We start from the raw sequence: 23,133 nt of genomic DNA, 5'->3' as shown, positions 1-23,133 counted from the left end.
TTGCTTGTGGTCATGACAGAGTGGCTTGTATCAGGCTAGGATTCCTTTAGAGAACAATGTAAAAATTAGATTCCCCCCTACCCCCCCCACACACTCACAGCTGTTTTAAGGCTTTAGAGAGTAGCCAAAGTGGGCAGAACTTAAGTAACCAGGATCCTGTACAGAAGGAAAACCCTTTGAAGTGAGGGGGATCATCTCCACTGCTTTCCTTAAGGAAATTCCTCACAGTAATTTGCTGATTTGCTTGGGAGGCATTGAGGCTGAGCAGAAAATGGTGGCCTAAAGTTTTGGCATTATCACAAGGCTCAGGAGTTCAGGAGCTGACAAGAAAGAGGGACCTGAGAAACACTTTAGGGTTTCAGCTGAGACCCCTGAAGGGCTATGATCTAGGAGCAAGGGCAATCCAGAAACATACCAGCCCATACAAAGCCAGGAACATCTCAGTTCCTGATTGTATTAAATGATTTAACCCTACTCTAACTGCCTGGAAACAACAACAACAACAACAACAAAAACCCACAAACAACAACAACAACAAAACCACCCCCCAAAACAAAAGAAAAACCCCAGAAATTTCTATCTCTTCTGGAGAAATAACATAATACAGAGCCTCTATGGTTTTTCGTTCTACACAGCATCCAACATTTAACAAAAGTTAACAGATATACTAAGAGACAAGACCAAATGAACAAAAACCAAGAGAAAAAAATAAATAGTAGACCTGAAGGAGAAAAAGATATTGGTATTATTGTACATGGACTCTAATACATTCAAGAAAGTAGATGGAGAACTAGAAACAATTTTTTAAAAAGAACCAAGTGGAAACTCTAGAATTGAAAAATACAATTACTTAAAAACAGAAAAAAAAAAAACCCAAACCAAAACAAAAAAACTCTATAGATGGGTTTAACAGCAGTTTTTTGTTTGTTTGTTTTTGGGCCACACTGGGAGGCTTGTGGGATCTTAGTTCCCTGACCAGGGACTGAACCCAGGCCACAGCAGTGAAAGTGCTGAGTCCTAACCACTGGACCGACTGCCAGGGAATTCCCAACAGTCGGTTAGATATAACAGAAGACAGGATTAGTAAACTGAAAGACAGGTGGGTAGAAAATATTCAGTCTGAAGCACAGGAGTGGGGAAAAAAAAGATGGAAAATACAGAAAAGAGCATAAGAGAGTATGGAATGTGATGTAAAGGTCTAAATACATTTAATTGGATTCAGGGAGAGTGAGTGAGTTGTTCTGAAGCAATAGGTGAAGAGTTACTGATTACAAATTTTACAGTATTAGTGAAAGACATTAAAACACAGATTCAAGAAACTACAAATCTGAAGCAAAATAAATACAAAAAATCCCTACCTGGGCAAACTAGTAAAACTTCTGAAAACCAAAGTCAAAGATTATTTTAAAAAATTGACTGAGGGCTTCCCTGGTGGCGCAGTGGTTAAGAATCTACCTGCCAATGCAGGGGACACGGGTTTGAGCCCTGGTCCAGGAAGACCCCACATGCTGCTGAGCAACTAAGCCCATGTACCACAACTACTGAGCCTGCACTCTAGAGCCTGTGAGCCACAACTACTGAAGCCCATGTGCCTAGAGCCTGTGCTCCGCAACAAGAGAAGCCACGGCAATGAGAAGCCCACGAACCACATTGAAGAGTGGCCCCTGCTCGCCGCCACTAGAGAAAGCCCGTGTACAGCAACGAAGACCCAAAGCAGCCAAAAAAAAAAAAAAAAAATTAAAAAAAGACCTTAATTAATTAAAAAAAAATGAAGGTGGAACAAAGAGGTTTACAAACGAAAATAGAGACTTCATTGCCGAGAGAGCTGAACTAAAAGTACTACTAAAGAACATTCTTTAGGCAGAATGAAAGTGAACCCAATGGAAGCAAAGACATGCAGGAATGAATGAATGACAAGAGGGAAATGTGTGGGAAAAATACACGAATATTGACTGTATAGAATAATAATATTGATAATATCTTAAGTTTAAAAATGCATGAAAAATTAAAATACTTGACAATAATAGCCAAAAAGCAGGAGGAGGATATATGGAGTTAAATCAATCCTAAGATTCTTGCATTAGCTGGGGAGTGGGATTGCTTGATAACCATTAAAATAATAGTGAAAGGGCTTCCCTGGTGGCGCAGTGGTTGAGAGTCCGCCTGCCGATGCAGGGGACACGGGTTTGTTCCCCGGTCCGGGAAGATCCCACATGCCGCAGAGCGGCTGGGCCCGTGAGCCATGGCCGCTGAGCCTGCGCGTCCGGAGCCCGTGCTCCGCAACGGGAGAGGCCACAACAGTGAGAGGCCCGCGTACCGCAAAAAAAAAAAAAAAAAAAGAAGGTAAGCAAGGTTTAAAATAGGGACATTTCTTAAAAATGTCTTTGACTATATTTCTTCTGCTATGAGCTTACCTGTATCTTTTGCCCTATATACTCTTCGGATGCTTTCCTTTTGCTATTGATTTTAGATGGATTTAAATATAGGTAAGTAGAAATATGTCCATGTGAATGTTGCAAATACTTTCTTATAGGGATCAGTTTTAAATCTTTATGCTTTGGTTGTAACACTAAGGGCGTGGTTTCACCACTTGCTTTGATGTTAGTGAAAAGAGAAATGGTCAGGTCTTAGGCTTTACACCCCTAATCGATTGAACTTAACTGAGCTCAAGGGAGCAAGCAAACCTGAGGTGCTGCATTCTTGTCATTTAGAGAGTATGGAGTTATCTGAACCAGTGATAGGAATAACGAATGGTGAATGTTGAAGTCTAAAGAAGGAAGAGAAATAAACCGGGCTGGGAAAAACTACAAAAATCCCCAAGAGAAGGCTCAGCCGCCGCACACAAGTAGCTGCCGCTTTGGGAGGGGATGCCTAGAGCAGAGACGTGTGATGCATAGCTAAGACCAGCAGGTGGCGCTCTAAAGCCGTCCGATTGCTCTCCAGACTTCCAGAGTTGAGATTTTGCTTGAGCACCTAGAAAGTGGAAACTGAGGCCCCGGGAGCTTCGGACCCCTAATTTTTGGCTCTGTGATTCCTCTAGAGCAGCGGTCCCCAACCTTTTTGGCACCGGGGATGGGTTTCTGTGGAAGAACGGACGGGGGTGGGGGTGTGGTTCAGGCGATAATGCGAGCCACGGGGAGCCATGAGGAGCAGCAGATGAAGCTTCGCGGGCTCGCCCGCCGCTCACTGCTCCCGGGGACCAGGACACGAACCTGTGTCCCCTGCATTGTCAGGCGGACTCTCAACCACTGCGCCACCGGGGAAGCCCAACCCTGTGGGGTTCTTTTTCTATGCTTGCTTTGCCTGTGGGCGCCTGAATTCCATCATCTCTTCAATTCAGTGGCTCCAACCTTGATGAGCAAACCGATCACCTGGTTCTCTTGTGAAAATGCAAATTCTAATTCAATCGGACTGGGGTGGGGCCTGAGGTTCCGCGTTTCTAACTAGCTCCCTGGTGATGACTCACACTCAGTAGTTCCGAAACTTAGAACATGCTGACTCTAAGGTCCCTTCTCTGCGATGTGGGAGGTGGGAGAGTTTGCAGCTTCCTGGAGTAAAATCCCTGGAGTAAAATCTGAAATGTCTACAAGTTAAAGTTGGACCAGTTGCGTGACCTCTTGGGGTCTCAGTTTCCTCATCTGTAAAATGGGAATGGTGACGGCTTTACTTAGAGAGTTATTTGAAGGTTAAAGCAGGATATTGTATGTAAAACACCACAGTGCCTGGCGCCTAGTAAGCCTCAACAAGGCTTGGGGTTACACTATGAGAAGTATGGAGACGGGCAGCCCTGGTGGGGTGGTACCTTGGAGGGAGCAAGAGGTGAGGGGCAATCCTTAAGAAGGTGCCATCTTAGCTATCAAGATATCTGTCATCTGAAAAAAAGGGGACCTTTTTGTCATCTGGCTGAGGACAGAGAGCCAGGAGGAGAGCAGGTCTCCTGATCAGGTTATAAACGTAAGGCTGCTTTTGAGGGAGATTATTTAAGTAGGCTGCAGGCTACGCGGGCTTCCTTCGGGAGATGGGGGCGGGATGGGAAGCAGTAGTTCCAGGCAGCTTGAGCTGCAGCTTTCATCACACTCCCCCATTTCACATCTCTAGGGGCTTTAGGGGTTGTGAGAAGAGCTAAGAGGAGCCAGGGATCGCCCTGGTCCTGCCCTCCTGCAAGGCTCTGCTACAGCCTGCAAAACCATTGCTATGGTGACCTCAGCCCAGATGCCAGAGTTTACCAAAACGCTTTAAATAGGGTGGTGTTTCCATAGCATCTTTTTTTCTTTTTATAAATTTATTTTTGGCTGCACTGGGTCTTCGTTGCTGTGCGCATCTTTATCTAGTTGCAGCGAGCGGAGGCTACTCTTCGTTGCGGTGCATGGGCTTCTCATTGCAGTGGCCTCTCTTGTTGCGGAGCACAGGCTCCAGCCTCGTTAGCTTCAGTAGTCGTGGCATATGGGCTCAGTAGCTGTGGTGCAAGGGCTTAGTTGCTACACAGCATGTGGGATCTTCCCGGACCAGGGCTTGAACCCAGGTCACCTGCATTGGCAGGCGGATTCTTAACCACTGTGCCACCTGGGAAGCCCCATAGCATCTTTTTTTTTTTTTTTTTTTTTGCCCTGAAGTTATGTATTTTAACAGCTTTACGTGTAATGTTCATATATAAAAAACTTCAAGTGCTTTCCTCCAATTAAAAAATCTAAAGAATTCAAAAATAAGGCATTCAATATTTGAAAAAAGTACAGATTTACAAAATGTGCAGATTCTGTCATGAAAACACCACACTAACATTATACACTTGGAAAAAATACAAGCAGGATATATTACACCTTTATGTAAGCAACAACGTAGTTCACACCATGCGATAAAAAGTACATTAATCAAGATACACTAACTAGCTTTTGTAGATTCTAAACTGAAGGACTTTTTTTTTCTGCAGAATCCTGAAAACCTGTGGCACTTAAAATTTGTTAGCCTTTCTACTGCGAGGTAAATTACACACAACAGTGATGAAAAAGATGAACAGACCAGTTGTGTATTGTGAATCATTCCAGCTTTGTTCAATAATGGCCGAAGCCCTTTTCTCATCTCCTCGTTTGTTTTCCTGATAAAGCTGTGCTGCCTGCCTATTGGCTGGACTATTTGGATTCGGTTCATCCAGCAGGGACTGAATTGATGTTAAGAGAGAAGCTACTTCATGTATTGGACTCCATTGATCCTGAAGGATATCTAAACATATGCTACCATCAGCATACACATTCGGATGAAGCATTTTGGATAAAAACCTAACAGCTGGCAGTGTATTTGGATACTCTTCAGAAAATTCTGTTACTGGTTTAAAAGTACCATCTTCAAAGGATGTCCCTTCTGGTCCAAATATAACTGCATTCCAGTGCATGATGTTGTTTTCAGATGGTGCGCCACTGACACCCACAGGTGGGTCCTCTTGCAATCACTTGAAATCCCGCATAAGCCTCCTCCAGGGCGGGTCGGCATGCTCCCCAGCTGCCCGCAGTCAGTCTGAAAACCCCATAGCATCTTAAAGGTCCATGAACATTTATGGACTAACTTCCAGTGCTCTGCTGGATGCTCCTGGGGATACAGAGACAAATCCATGCAGCCCTTTCCCTCTCTGGGTGACCTTGGGGAGATAAACATCACCATGGGAAGGAATGATCAGTGAAGGGCCTCAGTAGCAGTTCTTAGCAATGGTGCTTGTCCTACGTGGTGGGACTTAATGACACACGGGACCTGCAGCCGCTGTGGAGGTGAGAGGTGTTTGGGGTGACTCTTCAGACCAGGATGGTCTGACCTGACAAAGACTTAAGGAGTGGGTCAGATTTGGAGAGGCAGAAAGGAGGGGGGATGCCACAGCCCACTAAAGGGACTAATTGGATGTATATGAAGCCAATTACACACGTTATCTCATTTAAGCCCAAACAATAGTGTGAGGTCAGTACGGCATTTCATTTTGGGAAAATGCGGAGACGCACAGCAACCCGTTCAAGGTCTCGCCGCTAAAAGTGGTAAGTGGAGGCTATCTGACTTCAAGTTCTTTCTTTTAAGTACCACATGTGTGCTCTGCCAGGCTCTGTGCATCTCTTCTTCCCCTCGCCTTTCCCCTCAAATACAGGGCCGGAGACATACATGCATATAGTGGACATGGGGAAGCTTGAAGTTCTGGCTAAAGAGTTAAGGCTTGAATTTCTTTTTTTCCCTTCCCCAGCCCTGAAGTCTTGTTCAGCAACAGCTGAGCGATGAGGCCGGCAGGGTTGCCTCACTTCTAGAAGGCCGGCCCCAGCCTTCCTGGCCTGAACCCACTTCCTGTCCTTGTGCCTCTTTTGTCAGAAGGTGATTCTCACACTTCCTGTTGATTTCTATTTTGTTTCAGCGGCTTCAGCTCCGGCTGCTTTGTGCTGCTGTGGATCTCATCAGCGAGGGCTGGGACACGGGACCAGGTACGTTGGGATGGTGGGGAGTTGGGGGGTCAGCTTGGACAAGGTCTGGGCCAGGTGAGGGCCAGCTGGCAACACGCCAGAGTTGGGGTGGGGGGCTCCTGGTGGACCCTCTCTGTCCATGTGGTCGGGGGACTGTCAGAGGCTGAGGTCAGTTTGTGAAGTTGGCTGCGTCCCTGTGTGTGGGGGTGATACCAGGGGTTGGCTTTGGTGGTTTGGTGGTTTCCTGAAATCCCATCACCTTGATTTGGTTGCGTATTACCTGAGCTGCCCAGGTAGCATTTTTCTGGGTTGCAGAGAGGTTTATCTGAGGTTGACTGAGACACAGCTGGTGTGCTGCTTGCAGTTTTGCCAAGCTGACCAAGTTGGGGCTTGTGATTAAGTCTTGGCTTCTTGCCTTACTTATGGGCAAGTCACTTTCCTCTGAACCTGTTTCCTGGTCTACACAGTTGTAAAATGTCTCTGCTTTGTGGGATGTTTGTGATGCTTGAGCAGGACAATGATTGTGAAAGTGTTTTGTAAACTATAAGACGGCATTCTCAGGGTTTGAGGTTACTTTTATTTCATTTTCTTTGTTTTTAAAAATAAATTTATTTATTTGTTTATTTTTGGCTGTGTTGGGTCTTCGTTGCTGCATGGGCTTTCTCTAGTTGCGGCGAGTGGGGGCTACTCTTCGTTGCGGTGCGTGGGCTTCTCATTGCTGTGGCTTCTCTTGTTGCGGAGCACGGGTTCTAGGCACGCAGGCTTCAGTAGTTGTGGCTTGCAGGCTCTAGAGCGCAGGCTCAGTAGTTGTGGAGCATGGGCTTAGTTGCTCTGTGGCATGTGGGATCTTCCCTGACCATGGCTCGAACCTGTGTCACCTGCGTTAGCAGGCAGACACCTGCGTTAGCAGGCAGATTCTTAACCACTGTGCCACCAGGGAAGTCCCAAGCCATCTCGTTCTGTTGAGAAAGACTCTCTGATCTCCTGCCTGGAGGGTAGAATCCAGGCTGCCAGCATTCTTGGAGGGTCAGTAGGGGAGGGAATTTGGGGGTCTCATTGTTTGATATGAAGCCTTTGAAGAATCCTCCCTCCCTTTATCCCACTTCCCTTTCTAGTGTAGTGACAGCCTTGCCCTCTGGTGTGCCCAGTGCCCCTAGTTCTGGAGCTTCTCTGGTTTAGTTTCTCCAGAGGAGAAGCCTTCTCCTCCTGCTGGGCAGAGGGAGAGCTAAATGCCTTGGCTGGTCAGTTACCTGGGCTGTGAAGTCTGAGTGCTTTGTAAACACACTGTTTTTTCAACAGCCTTCCTGTTTTTGGCTCCACCCCACCCCGTCTTCTGACATAGCTGGTACTTCCAATTCCTGGGCCTTTCTGCGGTTCAGAGGCACACCCTGCTTGCTTCTGGTTGGCATTCAGTTTCCAGCCTTCTCTGATGCAGTCCATCAGCTGCCATTCACCATTCTGCTTTCTGTCTTCCAAGTCTGTTGACGTCTGCTCTCCCGTACTCTGTTCTGATGGGTTTCTACCTTTTAAAGCTTGTCCTGGGCTTCCCTGGTGGCGCAGTGGTTGAGAGTCCGCCTGCCAATGCAGGAGACATGGGTTTGTGCCCCGGTCTGGGAAGATCCCACATGCCGCAGAGCGGCTGGGCATGTGAGCCATGGCCGCTGAGCCTGGGCTTCTGGAGCCACAACAGTGAGAGGCCTGCGTACCGCAAAAAAAAAAAAAAAAAAAAATTTGTCCTGTCTTTTTTGTGATGTTTCAGGAGGAAGTGGAGATACTTGTATTCAATCCATTGTGGTAACTGCAATAGTTGTAGCATTTTCACTTGGACCAGTGTTGTCTGAGAGTGTTGGCTTCCTCACACTATTACCAGAACTGGGTATTATCATTTGTTTTATTTTTTAAAGTTTTTTTTTTTTTTTTTTTTTTTTTGCGGTACGTGGGCCTCTCACTGTTGTGGCGTCTCCCGTTGCGGAGCACAGGATCCGGACGCGCAGGCTCAGCGACCATGGCTCACGGGCCCAGCCGCTCCGCGGCATGTGGGATCTTGCCGGACTGGGGCACGAACCTGTGTCCCCTGCATCGGCAGGCAGACTCTCAACCACTGCGCCACCAGGGAAGCCCCTAAAGATGTTTTTTGATGGACTATTTTTTTAAAGTCTTTATTTAATTTGTTACAACATTGCTTCTGCTCTATGTTTTTTTTGGGTTTTTTTTTGGCCACAAGGCATGTGGGATCTTAGCTCCTGAGCAGGGATCGAACCTGCACCACCTGCATTGGAAGGCAAAGTCTTAACCACTGGACCGCCAGGGAAGTCCCTATCATTTGTTTTAAACTCTGCTAATTTGATAAGTAAAAATATCTCATTGTCATTTTAATTTACATTTTAAAAGTTATTAATGAAACGATTGAGGATCTTCTCATGTGTTTATTGGCTGTTCGTATTTCTTCAGTGAACCACTTATTTATGTTCATTGCTCATCTTTCTACTGGAGTAGAATAATTGTTAAATAGTTAACACATGGCCAGCTCAGGAAAGAGGTTTGTGGTCGATCCCTTATTTTCTTGTATATGCGTTCTCAGAGCATAGGCTTCAGAAAACAGCAGTTCTTAATGACTATGTCAAGAATTTGATGAATATTTTTCTCTGTTGGATTATAAAAGTAATCTGTGTTCACTGTAGGAAATTTGGAAAATACAGATAAACACAAAAAAGAAAATATAAATTGCCTAGAGGTAGCCACCAGTTATAAATATATCCTTCCAGTCTTTTTTTCCTGTGGGTATATACTTATAAAAATAAAAGTGGAGTCATTTTATTTTGTATTCATGCTTTCGACTTACTAATCATAATTTGTTCTCATATTATTACACAGTGTTCTATTACATTATCATTCGTGGCTACCTGGTATTCCATTGTGTGGATATATGATCATTGATTCAGTCAATTCCCTTTGATGGACATTTAGGGTCTTACTGGGTTAAAATTTTCATTAACAATTTCCTCTTTTGGTCATGTCCTCATATAACCTTGTTTTCCACTGTGTATCTGCTTAGCAATTTCTTTTTGGGGGGGGAAAGGATGAAGGTAAACGTTAATCCTTTTCTGGTTAAATTATTACTCATTCCAAATTATACAGACTCAGGGAGATTTTTCTAGCACTTTTTTTTTCTGTGGGTCAGAGGGAGAGATGGGGAAGGGTCACTCTGGGATTCTCATTAGATTCCTCCACAGCTTTCAATTAGAGAGAAAATGATGAGGGGCAAAAGTACCAGGGAGGAGAGATGTATGCAATAATGAGAAAAAAGAAGCTGACCAGGCAGGCATCTGAAAAAAATCATCCAAGAAATAATAGCTTAAGAGAGAGAAAACCTGAAAGAATAAACTGGTCTGAGAGTTGAAGACCTGAATTTTGTCCCTGAGTCTGTCATTAAACTGTGTGTCCTTGGGCAGGTTGCTCAACCTCTCTGGTTTCCTCATTGGCATTCCTCATCTCAGGTAGATTTCTAAGTTCTCTTTTATCTAATGAGGTTCTATGAATATAGACTTTGTCACACTAGCTGTGTGATTCTGGATAAGTTGCTTAACTTCTCTGAGACATGGTGTTCTCAGCTGTAAAACAGGAACACTAATAGCTACTTCATAGGGTTGTTGTAAATGGATGTGTGTAAAGCACTTATCACAGGACCTGTCCCAGATGAAGTATCCAATAAATGAAAACTTTAAAAAAATTTTTTGATAGATCTTTATTGGAGCATAATTGCTTCACAATACTGTGTTAGTTTCTGTTGCACAACAAAGCGAATCAGCCACATGCAGACACATGTCCCCATATCCCCTCGCTCTTGAGCCTCCCTCCCACCCTCCCTATCCCACCCCTCTAGGTCATCGCAAATCACTGAGCCGATCTCCCTGTGCTCTGCTGCTGCTTCCCACCAGCCAACTATTTCACATTCGGTAGTGTATATACGTCGATGCTACTCTCATTTCGCCCCAGCTTCCCCCTCCCACCCCATGTCCTCAAGTCCAGTCTGTATGTCTACCTCTTTATTCCTGCCCTGCAACTAGGTACTAGGTTTATCAGTACCTTTTTTTTTTTTTGATTCCATATATATGTGTTAGCATACGGTATGTTTTTCTCTTTCTTACTTACTTCACTCTGTATGACAGACTCTAGGTCCATCCACCTCATTACAAATAACTCAGTTCGTTTCTGAAAGCTATTTTTATTACATGCCAGTTGTTATGTAAAAGGAGAGCAATTATATCATCCCACAGCCTGTGTATTGGAAAGGAACTCTGTCTTCTTAAAAGCTGTTTCCAGGTTCAGTCAGCAGCTGGGACACATGCCAAGGGGCACAGTACAAAGTCACCACTGGCCTCGGACCTCCCTATGCAGTGCATTCCGCCCTGGGACCTGGATGCTGTCCAGATATGGGTCAAGTAAACACCCTCTGCTCAACACAGATAAATAGGATGCGTGGATGTTGGTCCATAGGGGAAGCAATAGGAAACCCCACTTTCCAAATATAAAATATCCGGGAACGTAGCTGAAGGGGAACTGAGCCCTAAATGATATGAATCACCAACGCGAGATGCTATTTAGAAAATGCTGACATCCTTTCAAGCTGTGATTAATGAGCACGGAGACAGGAGGAAGAAGTCGAGGGTGTAGCTGCAGTTTTGCTGTTCGCTGCTGTGCCTTCTTGGATAAATTACCCTATTCTGTAAAATCAGGAGGCTGGATTCTATTTTTTTCCCCCAAAGGACAGTCTGTGTACTACTGGTGGCACGCACAGTGATGTTATGTGGTGCAGAGATGAACATTTGACATTTTTTTTAAACATTTTATTTTGTATTGGAGTATAGTTGATCAATGTGATATTTTCAGGTGTACAGACATCTTTCCTAATGTGTATATATATATATATATATATATATTTAAAAATTTTTATTGGCGTATAGTGATTTACAATGTTGTGTTAGTTTCAGGTATACAGCAAAGTGGATCTGTCATACATATACACGTATCCACTCGTTTTTAGGTTCTTTTCCCATATAGGCCATTACAGGATATTGAGTAGAGTGCCCTGTGCTGTACATAAGTCCTTGAACATTTGACATCTTAATAGTCGTATTTAACTTATGAAATAGTAGGGAAAATACGACTAGCAATCAATTCTATAATTTCATAGATATGATTGTTTTTTTTAAAAAATATTTATTTATTTATTTGGGCTGCGCCAGGTCTTAGTTCTGGCATGCGAGATAATTGTTGTGGCATATGGGATCTTTTTTTAGTTGTGGCATGTGGCATCTTTTAGTTGTAGCACGTGGACTCTTAGTTCCGGCATGTGGGATCTTGTTCTCCGACCAGGGATCGAACCCGGGCCCCCTGCCTTGGGAGCTTGGAGTCTTACTCACTGGACCACCAGGGAAGTCCCCAATATGATTATTTTTTAAGTTCATTTTCTTAGAAAGTGATCTGATTCAAAGAAAAATTCAAAGATGGAAAGCAGAAATGGCAAATATCGTGAAGGTGGTAAAATTGGAGCATCAGATGTGGTGGGCAGAATAATAGCCCCCAAAGATGTCCAGGTCCTAATCCCCAGAACCTGTGAGTATGTTACCTTTTATGGCAAAAAGGACTTTGCGGTTGTAAGTTAAGGATTTTGCGATGGGGGGATTATCCTGTTAAGAAGAGCTCTCCGATCTCCTGCTTGGAGGGTACAGGCTGTTGGCATTCTGGGAGACCATCAGGGAAGGAGGCTGGGGTCTCATTTGATATTCAGCCTTTGAAGTATTCCCCCTCCCTCTCCGGCTTCCCCCCCCTTTTTAAAAAACATTTATTTATTATTTATAATATTTGGCTGTGCCAGGTCTTAGTTGAGCATGGCATGCGAGATCTTCGCGTGGGATCTTTGTTGCCGTGTGCGGGATCTTTAGGTCCCTGACCAGGGATCACACCCAGGCCCCCTGCATTAGGAGTACGGAGTCTTAACCACTGGACCACCAGGGAAGTCCCCTGCTTCCCTTTATATTGTATTGATTCAGCCTTGCTCTCCCGTATGCTCAGTGTCCCAGGTCTGGAGCTTCTCTGGTTTAGTTTCCCCAGAGAATAAACTTCCTTCTCTTCCCCCTGCTGGGCTGGATTATCTGGGTGGGCCTAACGTAATCAGAAAGGTCCTTATAAGAGGGAGGCAGGAGTCAGAGAAGGCAATGTGATAACAGAAACAGCCACTGGAGTGATGCGGTCATGAGCTCAGGAACGCTGTGGCCCCTAGAAGCTGCAAGTGGCAAGGAACTGGTTCTCCCTGGAAACTCCAGAAGGAACCAGGCCTGCCAATACCTTGATTTTAGTCCCATAAGTCTCATTTTTGAATCTGACCTCCAGAACCATAAGAGAATCAATTTGGGTTGTTTTTAAGCGCTAAGCTTGTGGTAATTTGTTACAGCAGCTTCAGGAAATGAATACACCAGATGTTAGATGCACTTGAAGGCAGTTTATTCTGCAAGTTCAGCGATCCCGAGGCATAGCAAAGGAACGCTGGCAGGAATGAGACTGTTCTTGGTCACCTACCCCCACCCATCTAGGACGGGGCTGACCCTACCATCACATTGGGCAAACTGGCCAAGGAGAGGCAGGGTCTAAGCGCCCCAGGAGGGTGCGGGAACTGTTATCATCTGGTCCAACGTGCACATTTTACAGATAAAGAAACTGAGGCTCAGAGAAGGGAAGCAAAATCACCAATGATGGAGCTGATTCTCCAGAGAGGAGCAAACACCTGAATTCCTAAGGTGGAGGTTAGGGAAGACGAGCAGGCGGGAGTGGGCTCTCACACCAGGGTGGGGAGCCCTGAGAATGGGTGGTGCCTGCACCTTTGGCTCGAGGTGGAGGGTGGATCTTGCCACCCTTTGATCACCTCCTCTCTGTGTCTGGGCCTCTTGCTTTATATCTTTTTTTTTTTTAATTTATTTTTGGCTGTGTTGGGTCTTCGTTGCTGCGCAGGGGCTTTCTGTAGTTGCGGCGAGCAGGGGCTACTCTTCGCTGCCGTGCGCGGGCTTCTCATGTCGATGGGTTCTCTTGTTTCAGAGCACGGGCTCTAGGCTCATGGGCTTCAGTAGTTGTAGCTCGCGGGCTCTAGAGCGCAGGCTCAGTAGTTGTGGCGCACGGGCTTAGTTGCTCCGAGGCATGTGGGATCTTCCCGGACCAGAGCTCAAACCCATGTCCCCTGCATTGGCAGGCTGATTCTTAACCACCGCGCCACCAGGGAAGTCCTGTGCTTCCTCGAATATCTTTTTATCAGGGTTTTGACAACCATCCTGTCAACAGAAGACTTTCGAAAATTGTTGAAACAGCAACATGCTTGAAGAAAGGGCTCCTCTGCTCCCCGCTTATCCTGCCCCCAGCACTTTAATTAATGTCTTCTCTTCTGCCTGGGCTGCATCCCTCCAAAGGGATGCTTCTTTTCTTTTTATAGAAGGGACATTTCTACTGTGATTAACAGCAAACCTAGGATGTTTTATTTCTGCATTTCAGCATTTATTTCTGCATTTCAGCGTTTATGAATCAAAATTGGCTTCTGTGGCCAGGACTCTCCTGAGTAAAGCCCTTTCTCCTAATTTTGAGCAGAAGATATTTTCCATGTAGAGGCCCCCAAAACCCCCTTGTTGCAATTTTCAAAGTGGACATCAAGGCCTGTGTTGTTATTGTACAGGAATAGATGAAAACTAGCGTGAAATTGCCTCTGAGGTCCCATGGACTGTCATTTTACCATATTAGGTTATAATTATAAATGGTCAGGGTATTGATCCCCTTATTTAGACAATGGTCACCAGACAAGTGACCCCTGGAGAAGCAATCCTTACATTCCAGATTACCTATAGTTGACATCCCAGATGGTTCTATCGAAGTCCCAAATATCATTATGTCGTCAGTTAATGGATGTGTAGAAGATATGACATTTAAAAGATTGTGGGGTGGAAACTTTACACCTGTGGAACCAGCACATATATGTTTACCGGAGAGAATAACATCAGATTGGGCTAACTAGGGAGTCATAGCAGGAGGAATTAATTCTTTGGTTTTTTTGGCCACGCCACGTGGCTCGCGGGATCTTAGTTCCCTGACCAGGGATTGAACCTGCGCCCCTGGCAGTGAAAGTGCAGAGTCCTAACCACTGGACCACCAGGGAAGGGAATTAATTCTTATGATCTGTGCTATAGAATTAGGAGCCCTCCTACTGAAGCTTACCGACACCTGAGTGCCATGTCACTCTTGTATCTGCTAGAGTGACTTGGCTGAAAGGCTGGATTTTAAAATGGTCCTAAAGCCACAAACTTAGGAAAATCATTTGGAAAGAATTTTGAGGAAATGATCTTGCTTTGTTAAGTTTGGATGCATTCTTTTTTAAAAAAAACTTAAAAAATTATACAGAAAAGAAACAAAAAAAGATTTAATTCTGGTTAAAAATACAGAAAAACAAAAAAGGAAGGACAGATGAGAGAAAATTACCTGTGATCTCACCTTCCATAGATGACCACTGTTAACATCATTTTGGTATCTATCTTTCCAGACATTTTCTATGTGGAACATATGTATGTATTTGTTTTACTAAAGTGGGATCCTATTATACATATTGTGGAGTTAACTGCTTTATTCATCTGTTTCATTGTTAATATTCTTTCATACCATCATTGTTACCAACTATCTACTATTATATTGTGTGGCTATCACATAATTCCACTTAACTGATCTTTTCGTGTAGGTTGTTTCTAATTTTTTTGCCAAACAGTGCTTTGATGAACATCCTTATGGATAAATCTTTGCACACATCCTTGATAACTTCAGGTAAATTCCTAGGAGAGGCTAGATCGCAAGGGCTGCATATTTGTAAGTTTCTGGCTCACGCCACTAAACAGTCTGCCAGGAAAACTCACACATGGGGCACCCACTTCGCACCGTACACGAGAGTTTCTCTGTGTTCTCTGGTTTCTCTGTGTTCTTGTCTCCACTTTGTAGTCTGATGTTTTAAAAATCTTATATGTTTGTTGGATGAAATATAGAATCCCTTCTTTGCTGTGCTACTTTGAATGGTTTTGATTTGGAGCAAGGTGGAATGTGATATGTTTGTTAGCCCCCTGTGTTTCTCAATTGCTCATTTTTTAATAGGGGAGTTTTTTTAGTAGAGTTCTAAATGATAAAAGTGCTTTGATGAAAGAAAGAAAAAGGAGAAAGAGGGAGCAGCAGAAGAGAGCAACGAAAATAACTCAGGACCTAACATTCTCTGCAAGTTTTTTATTCACTCAACAAATGTTAAGGGCTTACCGCACGCCAGGTGCTGCCTTAAATGCCACCCTAAGTATAAAATATTGAAAAGTCCTGGCTCCTTTCTTCCTCAGTACTTATAACTGTCTGACATGCTAATGTTTCTTTACCTGTTTTCGGTTTCCATTCTTTCCCTTCTTTTCTGTAAGCTTGTTTTGCTGCCTGCCCTATCTCTGGGGCCTAGAACAGTGCCAGGCACTCAGTTATATTTGTTTGATGGTTGAATTCATGATCTTTCATTCCTGGTAACTTTGACTCATTGGTTTACTGGTAATGGGAGTTTGGCTGAAATTGCCTGGTGACAGTCAGCTCAGGTTGGTAAGAAACATTCCATTTCTTCTAAGCCCTGTCATTTCATTAGGATGGTTTGGGAGTAGGCAAAACTGGTGCCACCTTGTCTGTGCAAAGGTGAATGAGCAGATACCGCTTTTGTCTGGGGACAGTTACACTGTTTATGTAGGTGTGATGTCAGCAGCCCTTGGGGTTGCCAGGTGTTAACCAAATTAGCAGTGTTGTGCTATCCTATTCTGTGGATGTGGCTGTCACTCTGGCGTGTGGGTAGTGACCATGAAGGGGCTGGGGTGGGGGCCAGGGCTGACAGTGAAGACCAAAGCTTGGGGGAGTGGAGGCTCTGAAGCCAGGAAGCCCACGAGGCTGCAGACAGCTCCAGAACAGGAGGAAGTCCACAGTTCAGGTAGGCTTCTGGGGAGGAAATGGGGAAGCTCCAAGAGATTCCTGGGGGCACGGCAGGATATCCGGGTCCATCGATAGGGGAAAGAGACTCTGGCAACCTCAGTTTGCCCCCCAGATGAGGACAAGGGCCCTTTCTTTCCTGCTACCAGTACCCAGGGCAGGACCCTGGCAGGAAGGCCTGTTGTTGCAGGCTTTACCTAAATTGTCCTCATTTTTCTCACCTGCAAGAGCCACTTGTCAGCGAGCTACACCTGGAGGCCCTCAGGGGGCGAAGCATCCTGCCAGGGCCAGAAGCAGGCCGCATTTTCAGACACCACAGAAAGGGAAGGAAGAGCAAGGAGATTTGGAACCAAAAACCCCTCATAACAAAGTCATCGTACCCACTTCCTGCCTTTCTGTTGACTTATAGCCAACTGGAGTTTGAAATTTAGGGGACAAATTCTATGGAAGAGCTGAGGTTTGGGAGCCTGAGTTGCTTTGGGTAGTTGGTGAGCCCTGTTTGCTCAAGAAGCTACTGAAGATGCGATAAAGGCAACAAATGGAAGTTCCTTTTCCCTTCGGTACAGGGATGCCCTAGGCTGAGCTCTTGATGGCTGGCTGGGTCGAGGGTTAGGGACCCACCAGAAGTGGACATTTTAGAAAAATTTATTTGATTGAAGTAGAGTTGATCTACAGTGTTGTGTTAGTTTCTGCTGCACGGCAAAGCGATTCAGTTGTGCGCACACACACGTTCTTTTTCATATTCTTCATGAGACCGTGTGGTTTATCACAGGATGTTGCATACAGCTCCCTGTGCTCCACAATAAGACCTTGCTGTTAATCCATTCTATGTGTAGTAGTCTGCACCTGCTAATCCCAAACACGCAGTCCTCCCTCCCCCCTCCCCCTTGGCAACCACCAGTCTCTTCTGTCTGTTTCTGTTTCGTAGATAAGTTCATTTGTGTCATATTCTAGATTCCACATGTAAGTGATATCATATGACAGTTGTCTTTCTCTTTCTGACTTACTTCACTTAGTATGACAACGTCTCGGTCCATCCATGTTGCTGCAAATGGCATTATTTCCTTCTTTTTATGGCTGAGTAATATTCCATTGTATATGTATAGATATATATATACTTCATCTTTATCCTTTCATCTGCTGATGGACATTTAGGTTTCCATGTCTTGGCTAGTGTGAGTAGTGCTGCTGTGGACACAGGGGTGCACAGGAGTGGGCATTTTTGAATCAGCCATGACCTGGTTATCATTCCTTATCTTGGAAGGGGAAATTTACCATCTGGTTGAAGGCTCTGGCATTCTGTAGACCACCTAGCAAGTCATTCATTCAACCAGTACTTACTGAGTGGCCACTCTCTGCCAGGCACTAGGATGGAAAGTAAGATAAACTTCTCTATTTAAGGCACCTGCACATATTTTTACGTTCTTAATTTCACATCTCTGTTGCCCTTTATTTTAAGGGCCTTGACAGTTTTACAGAGAAGAATCCCCTGAGCATTAAGCCCTATTTTCCCTCAGGCAGCAGCCCCTGCCACACCGTACCCTCTTATCCTGGTGGGTTTCTTTATAGTACTTGTCATGACCTGACAGAAATAAATTTGTCTATTTGCTTACTGTCTTCTCCATTAGAATATGAGCTCCATGGGGGTGGGGTGTGCTTTTTATAGTTATATGGTTGAAGCCCCAGGGCCTAGAACGGATCAAGCACTATAAACCCATAGCTGATGAGTGAAAGACTTTATCAAATCACTTCTCACCTCAAGGTCCAAGTGTATAGTTTTTTTAAATTAAAAAGAAACAACTAGTAGTTATTGTAAATTACAAAAGCAAAAGATGTTGCTTTGGAGATTGTGGATGCTATAGGCTGAGGTTTCTTAGTATTTATTTTTTTATTTATTTATGCCTGCATTGGGTTTTTGTTGCTGTGCACAGGCTTTCTCTAGTTGTGGCAAGAGGGGGGCTACTCTTCGTTGCGGTGCGTGGGCTTCTCATTGCAGTGGCTTCTCTTGTTGCGGAGCATGGGCTCTAGGCGCGCGGGCTTCAGTAGTTGTGGCATGTGAGCTCAGTAGTTGTGGCACATGGGCTTAGTAGTTGTGGCGTACAGGCTTAGTTGCTCCGTGGCCTGTGGGATCTTCCCGGACCAGGGCTCCAACCCATGTCCCCTGCGATGGCAGGCGGGTTCTTAACCACTTCGCCACCAGGGAAGTCCCTATAGACTGAGTTTTAAGTTTGGGGCTAGAGAAAAGTCATAATTGCTCATGATCTAAATCCCAGTTCCTTTGTAACCAAGCATCACCTAAGTTCAGCCTTTCAGACCAGTGAAAATCTTCTCTCTATATGGTAGTTTTTCTCAGAATGTGGGGCATTTTCCAGAAAGTGCTGTCAGTCTTGCATTTGGAGTTATTGCCACCAATTGTTGATTCGTTCTCTCACCTGCTGCACTGTGTGGCTTGCAGGATCTTAGTTCCCCAATCAGGGATCGAACCCAGGCTCTGGCAGTGAAAGCGCCGAGTCCTAACCATTGGACTGCCAGGGAATTCCCTCTCTGACTTTCACTGAAGCATGTTAAATGAGTGTTTGCCAAGTGCCTGTTGCTGGCAGATACTAGGACAATCAACATTATTCCTGTGCTCAGTGAGCTTTGGTGCCTTGGGGGAGGTCAGACACCTCCATGACCAAAGGGCCGTGTTCAGTAAGTCTTCTGTGAACTATGAAGGGTTCTACATAGTTCCTTCCTCCTGAGAGGAAGGAGCACTCACTTTGGGGCTTTAGGTATCAGGGAAGGCTTCCTGGAAGAGGTAGCAATGAGTGAGACTTCAAAAGGCAGAGAAGAATGCAGGCTGGCCCTAGGGAGCAGCTGTAGCACATTGGGCAGTGGAAGTCAATAAAAGGCCCAGAGAGGAAGGGAATTGTCCATTTGGGGTACACAGTGGAGGGTCTGATTAGACCCAGCTAGGTAAACTGCAGGACAGAGACAGGAGAAGTGGGTTGGAGTTGCTTTGGGAAGCCCTTAAAGGCCAGACTTCATAGTGTGTATTTTATCACAAAGGCAGTAGGACGCCAAAACAAGTTTTGTTGCCCGTGATGCTCTGTACACAGTGGGATTTTAGAAAGGTTATTCTGATGGCGGTGTGCACTGCAGGGCTGGAACAAGAAATTTGAGGGAGAGAAGTTCAGGAAGGGATACTTCAGACTGGGGAGATTCAGCGGCAGAAGACTGGAAATGTATTTGAGAGTTTATGAAGGGAAAGTCTTTCAGATTTCATTTCACGTGAGTGAAGTGAAAGCTGGGGAAGGGGATGATGATGGGTGAGTTGACGAGGCTTTTGTGCCTTCCTGACTAGGGGAGTAATGGCACCATTGGCAGAAACGTGAAACCCTTTCTGGAAATTTCAGCTGTGGCAAATGGAGAATCTCTTTGAGGTTTAGACACAAAGAGATGGAGGTGGTGATGGGAATCTCGTGGACGTATCCAGCAGGCCATTAGTAACTAGTGGGCCTTTGGGAGTCCCTTGCCCAGCTTGATTGATGCCCCTATAGCTTAGCAGAAAACAGTTGGCCAAAGAGATATGGAGATCAGACTGAATCAAACCTTTGAGGTGTCTGCTCCCCTGATTCACTAGCTTCTTCACATGCCCCATCTCCTCAGAGTTTTCACGGCAGGCCTGTGTGCACCGTATCACCTTTTGTGAGTGTGTGAAGTGGCTGGAGTCCACATTCTCATTGGCTGGAGTCTGTGTTAGTGTCCAGACCTCTCCTAAGGCAGCTGGTCAACCCCTCCTCTTCCAGCGTTGGAACCTGGCCTCTGTTTCCCGGGTCTTGGAGTTTGTGGTAGGGAAGATAGGATGCTCTCAGGGACTGTGACATTTGCCCACCTTGGCTTGATCCAAGAAACACCTTGGATTGGGACCCATGCCTCAGCAAACCCCTTCCTAATGGTTTATGAAGGCAGAGGGTGGGGCAACCTTCACTCACCTTTCTACCTTCACAAAGCTGATTGTAACTTCTGTTCCCCTTAGAGGCTGCCTTCCGTCTTTACCTCCACTTTATTTTTCCGGGATGGACAAACTGGAAGCAGGGAGTGGGGCAAAGGTTGCTGTTACTTTGGAGAAAACTCAACCAACACAGAGGAGGGAGATCAGTACAGGGCTTTGATACCTCTGAGAGCCCTGCCAAGCAAAGGCCATTCATTAAGATGGGGCCAACACACCAGTCCTGACAAATACCAGTTCTGGTCCAGGCTGGGTGGGAGGGGTGGTGGCCTGGAAGATGATGCCCACATTTTCTGCAGGGCCTGGCCTGCCATTAGGTGACTCAGTGTGTTTCCCAGGACTTGGCAGGGACCAGAGCTGCAGCCTTTATTTGCTCTTGGGGTGGGACTGTTCCTTCTTGGCACCAGATGCACAGGAAGGCCTCCCTGCTCATCACCTCTGGGGCTCTGCTTTCCTGGCTGAAGCTGTGCCCTGATGGATGAGGTCACAGGCTTCCATGATGTCCCAGGTCACTGGGCTTGCACTAAGACCTGCTTGGGTTTAAACCTCAGCTCCCCGAGCCTCAGCTTTCCAGTATATAAAATGCATGTAATAATTTTAGCCTCCCAAGCTGCTTGTGAGGAAATGTATGTAAAGCTCTTAGCACAGGGCTCTAGCCCAATAAGTAGTCGTTATTAATAAGTGGCCTCTCCTGTTGCGGAGCACCGGCTCCAGACGCACAGGCTCAGGGGCCATGGCTCACATGCCCAGCCGCTCTGCGGCATGTGGGATCTTCCCGGACCGGGGCATGAACCCATGTCCCCTCCCTTGGCAGGCGGACTCTCAACCACTGCGCCACCAGGGAAGCCCATCCCCTTTCTTGAGTGGCAGTAGAGTAGTGGTTAATCGTGTGGTTTCTCGAGTTAGATAATCCAGACTAGGTGGGTTTGAACCTTGAGTCCTCTTTTTTCTAGTTAAGTGACCTTGGGCAACCTCATCTTACTGGGTCTTGGTCTCCTCTTTGGTAGACTGGGAATAATAACAGCACCTATCTCATGGTGTCATTGTGAGAATTAAATTATGCAAACCAAGCATTTAGCACAATTGCCAGTACATACAAATGGAACAACAAAAGTGAACTACTCATTATTACTATCATGATCTTTTCAGAGTCTAGTTCGAGGTGCCATCCTTCCCACAATCCCATTAATTACTTCTTTGATTTTCATTGATTTGGACACCTCTTAGAATCTATCTTGCACTGCTCCTGTTTATGTCCATGCCCTCAAAAATATAACTGGACCTCCCAGGCTCACCTTGTTCTCACCTTGAGACCTTACACATCACTGTGTCCTCACAAACCCAATCCCAAGAGCACTGACATCAGAGAGAATTATGTTATACATTACACAGCAAAAGTTCCGAAAATTGTTTTAAAAACAGCTCTATTTCTTCAAGTTTTCACTCCCTGAGCAGTTGCCCATCCTCCTCTATCTCAGCCAGTTCACCCCACCCCCTCTTCTCCAAGTCTTCTGGACGGGAATATGTATAAATAAAATGGATTCCATTAGTTGGGGGCCCAAGGGAATGAAAACACATACATACGCATATTTACATGAATAGATATACGCTTAGATATATAAAATACACAAGTGGAAATATTTATATTCCCTCGGTCCCCTCAACGAGACCAATCATTCATTCAGCAAATATGTGAGCTCCCAGTTTGTGCCTGGGACCAAGCTATCTGCTGGGATAAAAAAGGAATGAGGCTCCGGTTCTCATGGAACTTACATTTTTACTAGAGGAAGACAAGAAGTAGTATAAAATTTCAGCTAGTGGGAATGCCGTAGAAACAACAGAGGTCTTTGTGAGAGGGAGTGACGAGGGGCCTAGAATACGCCTGAATTGGGTGGTCGAGGTGGACTCGGAGGTGAAATCTGAGCCGAGGTTCTTCTTATGAACTGGAACACTGAAACAGACACTTGGAGGACTTGATGGCTGAAAACCGGGAGGCAGTTGTCATCCACGGTGATGCCACCTTCCCGAACGTAGAGCCTTTTTGGGGAACCACGAAGGTCGCAAACGACACGCAGTGGGGCCCAGAACACCGGCGCAGAAGGCCGCCGCCAGCTTGACGTCAGCGCGCCGGGCCCGGCGCGGCCCGGCCCCCCGTGACACCTTTCTCGCCACAGCCCCGCCCAGGCCGCCCCCGCGCGCATGCTCAGAGCCCCGCCCCCGTGCGTCACAGTATGGCCTCGGATACCCAGGCAGCCTCTGACGTGTCGGGGAGGAGCCGGGCGCGGAGGTGCGCGGAGTGGAGCTCAAGGCTGCGGAGGGGAGAGGAGCTGAGCTGCTGGGCGGGCCTGGCCAGGCCAGCGGAGAGGAGACTGCGGTCGAGCGGCGGCGAATATGCGCTTTTGACATATTGGAGGTGAGCCTGTGGTGCGGGGCCGCTCCCGAGGGTGCCGCGCCGAGCCGGCGGCGCCGAGGCCTGTCCCCGGGGAGCCTGCCAGCCCGGGGGCTGTGTCCGAGGCCCCGCCGGGCCGGGCCCGGGTTCCGGGGCGACCAGTCCGGCGGTAACTGTTCCAACCGCTCTAACTGCTCCCTCCCGCCCTGGTCCGAGGTGTGGCCCACCGGGGCGCCTGGAATGGAGCGAGCCGGGCGGTCTCCCTAGGATGTGCCCCTGTTCGCGGGTGGGGTGAGGGATGGCGGGGT

The 23,133-nt window shown here is 46.2% G+C and overlaps 1 protein-coding gene and 1 pseudogene across 10 annotated transcripts in view; one reads left to right on the top strand and one right to left on the bottom strand.

The window, feature by feature from the left end:
- Positions 1-3,095: 3,095 nt before the first annotated feature.
- On the bottom strand, positions 3,096-7,978 carry LOC149744748 (ubiquitin-conjugating enzyme E2 B pseudogene; annotated as a pseudogene).
- A 14,748-nt stretch (positions 7,979-22,726) lies between these two features.
- NDEL1 (nudE neurodevelopment protein 1 like 1) overlaps positions 22,727-23,133 on the top strand; it is a 51,108-nt gene continuing 50,701 nt past the window's right edge. For all 10 annotated transcript variants that reach the window (XR_016388844.1, XR_002647732.3, XR_016388843.1 and 7 more), the window contains exon 1: positions 22,727-22,849. The gene's annotated coding sequence lies outside the window, so the exon portion shown is untranslated. The remainder of the gene's footprint in view (positions 22,850-23,133) is intronic.

This window comes from Delphinapterus leucas, chromosome 19, assembly GCF_059928025.1.
Source record: "Delphinapterus leucas isolate spDelLeu-1000000601 "Yukka" chromosome 19, BTC_Dleu_Yukka2, whole genome shotgun sequence".
In the NCBI taxonomy this organism is placed as follows: domain Eukaryota; kingdom Metazoa; phylum Chordata; class Mammalia; order Artiodactyla; family Monodontidae; genus Delphinapterus; species Delphinapterus leucas.
This window is presented reverse-complemented; position numbering and strand designations above follow the sequence as displayed.